Below are 7,654 nucleotides of genomic sequence, written 5' to 3' on the forward strand. Positions count from 1 at the left end.
AGCCACCTCCATGGGACACGCGTCCTTCCAGCGATCAGCCGGCCCCTGGACTTGGCGGGCACCCTTTCCTGAGTTCCTTCCCAGCATAAATTGGTCAGAGTGGGGTTTACTGCTTGGAACAAGGTGTCGCTGGTGCACACAGAAAGCGAACTCGACTTCAGTCGACTCTGGCCCATCGCAGTGTTACCTTTCCCTCAGACCTTTTCTTGTTGAAGCTGAGTCCCCACTAAAGGTATATGTTGAAGCCCTTACTCCTGTGCCATGGTTTGCCTGTATCCGCTAAAAAGCTCATGCACTGCAAAGTTAATCCCCAAGGTCACAGTTATGGCACTGGGAAGTGGGACCCCTCAGAGGTAATTGGGATTAAGTGGCATCATGAAGATGGGACCCACACCAGCATCAGTTGCTTTATAGGAAGAGAAGGAGAGACCTGGACTGGTCAGCTTTCACCACCTCTCCAGACGATGCCCTCTGCCTTGCTGTGATGTAGCATTGAGGCCCAACTGGCTGACAGCACCGTGCTCCAGACTTCCCACCCCCTAGAACTGTGCAAGGAATAAATCGCTGTTCTCTATCATTGAACCAGTGCCTGGTATTTACTTACAGCAAAATAGGCTTAGACTCTCTGCTGCCTCAGAATGTGACCTTTTGGGGACTAGCATCACTGCATCTGTATTGAATTAAGAGGAAGTCAGAGTGGAATCTAGTGGGCCCCTACACCAATCGCAGTGCTGTCCTTAATGCAAAGGTGGGGTTTGGACCCAGACATGCACACGAGGGATTGACACATGGAGGTGCAACAGAAGTCAAGTGATTCCAGAGCGGTTGAGGCAGAGGAGCTTTGAGTCAGGATTCTGAGTGACCCTGATTCACCCACGTTGCCTTTTATTAGGAGGCTTTTATTAGGAAGACAAAGGATGAACAAGCAGAATGTCCATGTTGGAGGTGAAATTCAACCTTTAATTACTAGGGAATGGCCAAGGGATTCTGAGTCAAGGGTTTCTGAAACATCCTTCTATGTTGTCTGCGGTGACATCTCCGGGGAATGTGCACAGCAGAGCCCAACTCTGGTACAGAATGCAGCCTCTTGCTCCCTCAAAGGAACAAGAGGTAGTTAAGGAACAAAAACATCAGCTGCACATGAAGGCTGTATTAACCACAGCCACTTCACAGAACTCTAATGTGTCCCCATCCCAGTGACTCGGCGTTAGATCAGGGGAGATGACAGAGGGGGACAGTGAGAAAGAGGACTTGATTGTGGTGCGCTGCCCAGTGGTTTTTCTCTTCAATGTGTTCTCCTTTTCATCTGGAAATTTCTGTCACTCTCTCCTCTTAATGAAATGTGGCCACCCAGGTTGCAGGTAGATGGCATCAGTCCCGTGGTCAGCTGCGAATAGACACAGAGGCAGCTCTCTGGGGCTGAGGTCACGAACACAGAGGACGATATGGGAGGATAGAAACCTCTTCTACTTACCATAGCTTTTGACTGCTCATCCACTTTCCCAGGTTTGCCAGAGCTACTGGTGATTCTTTATTGGGTGTCCGGAATTTTTCTGCCACTGTGCAGTAAGCTAGTAATCAGTGGAGAGAAAGGCATTGCCCATTTCTTTCTAGAGGAGCTCTTCCACTCAAATCAGAATTTCTAATCATTCTTCTTCCCCGCTTTTATTTCACTCTACGCTCTCCACCCATTAATAAGTCCCTACTCCTCCTTTGCTGCATCTCTGAAATTCATTTCTTTCTCTCTCTCCCTGCCATCTACACTTCAGCTGACAATCTCAGCACTTCATGCTCAGATTACTACAAATTCCTTTCTTCCCCAGACCTTTCCCAGATGACCTCAGCCACTGGTCTACCTGTAGACACGAGCAAGTTATTCATCCCAGGATTCAAAGAGGTCGGGATCCAGACCCCTGCGGGCCTCATTCATTATTGCTCTCTACTGTGCTTTGAATGGACCCCTGAATTTCATGCATTGGAAATTTAATCTTCCAACCTATATGTTAATGGTATATGGAGGTGAGGGCTTTGGGAGGTGATTGTGGATTAATGAGTAATTGAGGGAGTACTTTTATTATAAAAGCAAGATCTTCCTGTCACTCTGCTGTCTTGCCATGAGATGTCTTTCACCATGTTATGATGAAGGAAGAAGATCCTTACCAGATGCTGGGGCCACATTCTTAGTCTTCCCAGCCTCCAGAACCATGAGCTAAATAAACCTAAATTATTTTCCAGTTACCCAGTCTGTGGCATATAGTTACAGCAACAGAAAATGACTGGGCACACCGTAGTGGCTAGCTTTGCATTGCTGGGACACAACAGTAACGCCCACCACTCGAAGGCAGAGAGGCTTACTTTGGCCCATGGTTTCAGGGGATACAGTCTGTGGTTGGCCGGCTCTCAGGCAGGGGTAGCACAGCAGAAAGGAGAAAAGCTGCTCACTTCATGGCAGCCAGGAAGCAGAATGGGTTGAAATGAGTGCCAGAGAGGAAGGAGCAGATATAGCACCCAAAGTCATGCCCCACATGGGCACACCCAGAAGCGTGCTCTGCTAACCTGTTAGGCAGCTCTCAAGCAATCGAGTGGACAATCCAATTTAACTATCACACACACCCTCTCCCCGCTTCATTTATCTATGTATCTGTCTATCTGTACAGTGTTACCTGCATCGTATCCCTCGTATCTATCATATCTACCAAACATGTGTATCTGTAATATCATATCTATATAGATAAATCTGTTGTCATATCTATCTATCTATCCATCTATCTGCCTATAACCAGTCCATCATACCTATTGGTCATCACTCTATGTCCTTTACTATGTCCACCACTCCATGTACTTTATAAATTTTACTTGAGTTGGAACCATGCTCCCTCTGCCCCTGGATCATTTCTGTTCATTCCTGAAATCATGTCTGGGGTTTTTTTCCTACTTTTTTCAAGGTGTTCCTTAGATCCACTAATGCTCCATATCAGCAAGCTTGGTGAAAGCTGCCTACCCCAGGCCCTCTGAGGTTCACAATGCACCCTTATACCTTAGAGGCCCCTAGCATTCCTGCGCTGTTCTCTGCCTGAACCCAGACCCCTCTGCTGGCCTCCTGCTGACTAATGAAATCTTTCCTTGGCCTGGAGCAGATCCATACGGTGTTTCCAGTCATGGCTCGCCCTGGGACTGGGCCATCAGCCTCAAGGAGACTAAATGGCTGAGAACTGGAGAGGAGCTGCTTGTTTTCAGGAAATGTAGGTTCTGTTTGGAAGAGGAAGTGAAAGCAATGTGACCAACAGTACTTTAAGGATGGCTCATGCCCAGACTTCTCAAAGCAGACTTCCCTGAACATTGAAGAAACTGTGAGGCCCCTTCTCTGCGACCTTTTGGATTCCAGTGACGCTTACAATCTGTAGCACAAATGCTAATCTTTTCAGGCTCAGTGTTCCATTGAATTTTAAATGACTCAGCTATGAAGGCCTGTTCCCCCCATCTACAAGTGACCTATTTGTGCATGACAAATTACCCTAAAACTTAGTGGTTTAAAACAAAAACTTACTATGCTCATGGGTTCAGTGAGTCAAGAAGGGAATGAATCCACTGCCTGGGGGTGACTCAACAGCTGGGGGAGGAATCAGCTGAAGAGGTGTTTCTCACATATTTGGCAGCTGACACAATCTGTCAGGTAGAATCTCTGTTGCTGTTGACCAAAACTATTTACCTTGGGATCTTCATGTGGCTCGACCTTTCCTACAGTGTCCTGAATGGGGTCTCAGGACTCCAAACACAAGTATCCCCAGAACACCAAGGGAAGGCTTGCCTTTTCTATTACTCCATTTTGTATTGCTACAGCAAAATAATTGAATCCGGATGTCTACAATTTTAAAAACATTTCTTTAACTCACAGTTTTGGAGGCAGAAAGTTCCAGACCAAGAGGCTTCATCGGTTTAGACTCTGGCAATGGCTCCTTGGCTGCATCACAGTATGGATCAGAAAGGAGAAAGGGAACGTGCACAAGCAGAAGAGGCCAGGATGTAGAGCGACCTCTATTTACAGCAAACACCTGCTCTTGTGAGAACTAATTCACTGCACAAGACCAGCATTAATCCCTTTTGGGGACAGCATTCCCAAAGACCTACCCACCTCCCACAGCTGCCACTTGGTGGTTAAGTGACCACCAACTCTCAGCACCATCACATTGAGGACCAAGCTTCCAGCACACAAATCCTTGGAGGACACACTAAACCATGTCTAAACCATGGTGCCCTTTATGATCTGTCCCCAAATGTCACACAATGTCATTACCATAGCACTCACAGCCCATCCAATTTCATGAGGAGGGAGCATGAGGCCCACTTGCTTTGTACTTGGAAGGAGTGTTGAAGTGATGCTGTGAAAAGAGTAGGTGTTATGGCTTATGTCTAAATGTCCCCCTGAGCTTCGTGTTGTCATAGGCTATTTTGGAGGTAGCTGAATCTAGAGTGTGTGATTCATGGTGGGGCCAGGCCCAAGGGCACTAGGATTAAGGGTGCGAGTGCTACGTGCCCTAAGTAGTCTGGATAATAGAAAAGTGGTGGAAAGACACTGTTAAGGCCCCTTGTTGCTTTTGCTATCCTGTAGGTGCCATGAACTGTTTCTACTCTGTGATGCTCCTCTTCCTCCCTGCCTCGGAGCCAGCCGATGATGGACTGAAACCTCTATGAACTGTAAGCCAAACAAACCTTTCTCCTTATCTTTGGGTGCCAGGTGTTTTGTCTAAGACAGTAAGCTAGGAGGTATCATTGTAACCATCTCCGGAAAATAGAACATGCCACACCTATGTATTGTGGATGTTTTGTTTTGCTTCTATTCCTTCGTTTGTTATTTGTTCTTTGTTGTTGTTGTTTTGCTTTGTTTTGCCGTAGCAATGGGTGAACCCAGAGTCTTTGCACTGAGCTACATTCCCAGGCCCCTCCCCCTCTTTTTAAAATCAACTCTCACTAAGGCACTAAAGTTGTTAAATAGCCCAGGGTGGAACTTGTGATTTTCCTGCCTCAGCCTCCCGGAGTGATGTGATTATAGACATTTGCCACCACACCTGGCTTATTTCAGGTATCTTAAGGGAAGGGGTTTCTTCAAGAATAATAATGACCACTAAATTCAAGAACAGTAATAATTTACCCATCGTGTGTTAATTTAATCTGTTGCAAAATCAGGTATAATTTTGTTTTCTATTTAAAATGTTTCCAAAGTTCTGAGTGAATCTGTGTAAGAGAAATGTTCCTGTGCAAGGTCAAAATAGGTATGGAAATGCCAGAGATGAATACTTAAGTGCTTGAAATCATAAGTGGAAGTATTTTCTCTTGGGGAGTAATGGCCTCTAGGAACTATGCAAGCAGTTTTCCAACATCCCCAATACCTAGCTCCCCCTTCAGATCCTTATTCTCCTAGTCTTTTGCACTCTATTTCCAGGTACATTCCATTCTGTGTAGTTTCTCAAATTTGCTACAAACACTCTCTTCAGGACCTCTGCCCATGTTGCTGCCCCACCTACAAATACAGTATGCATTCTGATCTAGCTCAGGTGGCATTTTCTCTGAGAGGCTTTCCTTGACATAATTCTCTTTCTTACCATCACAAAATATCCTGTATTAAGGCACTCTGCTTGATTACTTGCTTGCTTCCTCCACTGGATTATAAGGTCTGCAAAGCCAGAGACAAAACTCCATCTCTACAATGGTTGTATGGCACTGCCCTATGGTGAGCCTTGACATGAGCACAGCCATACTGACCTGTGATTCACCCGAGCAGTGTGGACGTGCCGTCGCCCATAACAACGGGCTAGTTCAACTGGTGGTCGGACCTGTTGCCTAGCAAATGTAACCCATAATACTTGTTTTGTAGAGCATTGTGACCTTTGCAGTCAGCTACGCCCTATTCACACTTTTGGTTTCGGTTTTAGCCTATATATACTTCACCCTGAAAAATAAACGGGGCCTTGCTACGAAGAGAGCATGAGCCTGGAACCAAGTCGGTGAGACTGTTTTCTCTCCTGTTGTCCTTCCCTCGGGTTTGGGACCTGCTGGCAGGATTCTGACGTTGCGGCTCGCGACACTGCCCAGCACACAGGAAGCCCTCAAAGAATATGTAGCCAACTCTACCCCTGAGTCAGGGCTCTGCCCCTTACCCTTATCACTTTGGTGCAGCCTCGCACTCCGAACTGAGAGCATCTGCTTGAGGACTTTCTCTGGCCATCAAGGCTTATTTCACCACCCTAGAAGTGATTGGCAACCAGTGATAGGTGGGAACTGGGGTTCGATATCCCAGGTCCCCTGCCCCCTCAGGTAGGCGGAGTCAAGCATGTGCCCAGGGCGAGCTCAGCGCCCACGATGGAGCTGACTCAACAATGAGCCCCTGGTTGGCTGCCTCCTCGTCTCTGTCTCGCTCCTTGCTCTGGGATCCCTGACTCGCCTGGCTCTGCTTCCCTGAGAGCCAGCACCAGGACAGCCGTATGCTGAACGGATGAGTGGGCCTCTGTCCTCCTCCCTGCAACCCACTTCCGCCACCACAGCTGGTGCGGGAAACCTGACTGCTCCCAGCCAGAGGTGTTCGGAGCCAGCAAGAGCAAGCACACAGCAGGAAGCCGAATGCCTCCCTTCCTCTCTCTGCTGACACGTGTAATCGAGATACGTGCAGTCGAACATTATTTTACTTAAAAGTGCGCGGTTGTGAAGTGGCACCGAATGGGATGATTAAATCAGTAAATAACACGGCACCTGCGGATGAATTCGTTCTAGCAGTAGACAAAGACTGGCGAGATTCATTGCCGGCCAGATAACACCACTTCCTTTTCACCTGCTTGGCCGTGCGCAGTCCTTCCAGTCTGCCGCAGAGATGGCGATCAAGGGCGGCTCCGATGGTCACCCCAGGGGCTGGACGCGAGTGCCGGAGGTAGGAATAAAATTCAGCATCGCTGTCCCTTCTCTCCTCTGCAAACTGACTTTATAATCTGGAAAGGGGTTGCGTTGATTATGCACGACCCTGGGGTCCGTGGGGGAACCTCTCTTTTTATTTGCTGCCACTCTTCCCCCATAAATCTCTTTTTCCCTCCACTCCAGCTCATCAATAAGTATTTGTTGGGCTCAGGAAGAGCATTGTTCAGGCCTCTGCAGGGGAGGAACAAGGGAAAAGCCAGAAAAGGATGCAGATTGAGCTTGCCAGGGGCTCTATGAGCTCAGAAAATCGGTGTTCCCAGATCTCCTCGGGCCCCCACCCAAGTCCACCTCCAACAGCAGAGGGAAAGGGGACCCAGGGAGCCCAGAAAAAAATGCTACGTGGACCTCACTCACTCTCCTTCTCAAAGAAAACACTCTGAAATTGAGCATGAATAATTCTAGAAGGGAGAAAATCTTTTAAGAAGCATAAAACCTCCAATATAGAAGAGGAGAAAGTAGTTTGGACACGTTTAAAGTGTGTGCCAGAAGCTGGGCGTGGTGGCACATGCCTGTAATCCCAGCACTCGGGAGGCTGAGGCAGGAGGATTGCTGTGAGTTCAAAACCAGCCTAGGCTACATAGTGAGTTCCAGGTCAGTCTCAACTACATAGTGAGACCCTGTCTCAAAAAACAAAAAAGAAAGGAAAGGAAAGAAAGAAAGAAGGAGAAGTGTATGCCAGAGCACAGGTGCA

General features: G+C 47.6%; 1 long non-coding RNA gene across 5 annotated transcripts; it reads right to left on the bottom strand.

Moving 5' to 3' along the window:
- Nucleotides 1-951: 951 nt before the first annotated feature.
- Nucleotides 952-7,288, bottom strand: LOC104861380. Of its 5 annotated transcripts, none has more exons than XR_780007.1 (4): nucleotides 5,761-5,797; nucleotides 3,894-3,961; nucleotides 1,475-1,571; nucleotides 952-1,387 (listed from the first exon to the last, which is right to left on the bottom strand). It is a non-coding gene; the product is annotated as an uncharacterized LOC104861380 (long non-coding RNA). The 5 variants fall into 5 exon arrangements; XR_780009.1 differs by lacking the exon at nucleotides 5,761-5,797 and adding an exon at nucleotides 4,295-4,379; XR_780012.2 differs by lacking the exons at nucleotides 3,894-3,961; nucleotides 5,761-5,797 and adding an exon at nucleotides 6,156-7,288.
- Nucleotides 7,289-7,654: the final 366 nt, after the last annotated feature.

This window comes from Fukomys damarensis, unplaced genomic scaffold (genome assembly GCF_012274545.1).
Source record: "Fukomys damarensis isolate Sample0158 unplaced genomic scaffold, DMR_v1.0_HiC HiC_scaffold_10, whole genome shotgun sequence".
NCBI lineage: Eukaryota > Metazoa > Chordata > Mammalia > Rodentia > Bathyergidae > Fukomys > Fukomys damarensis.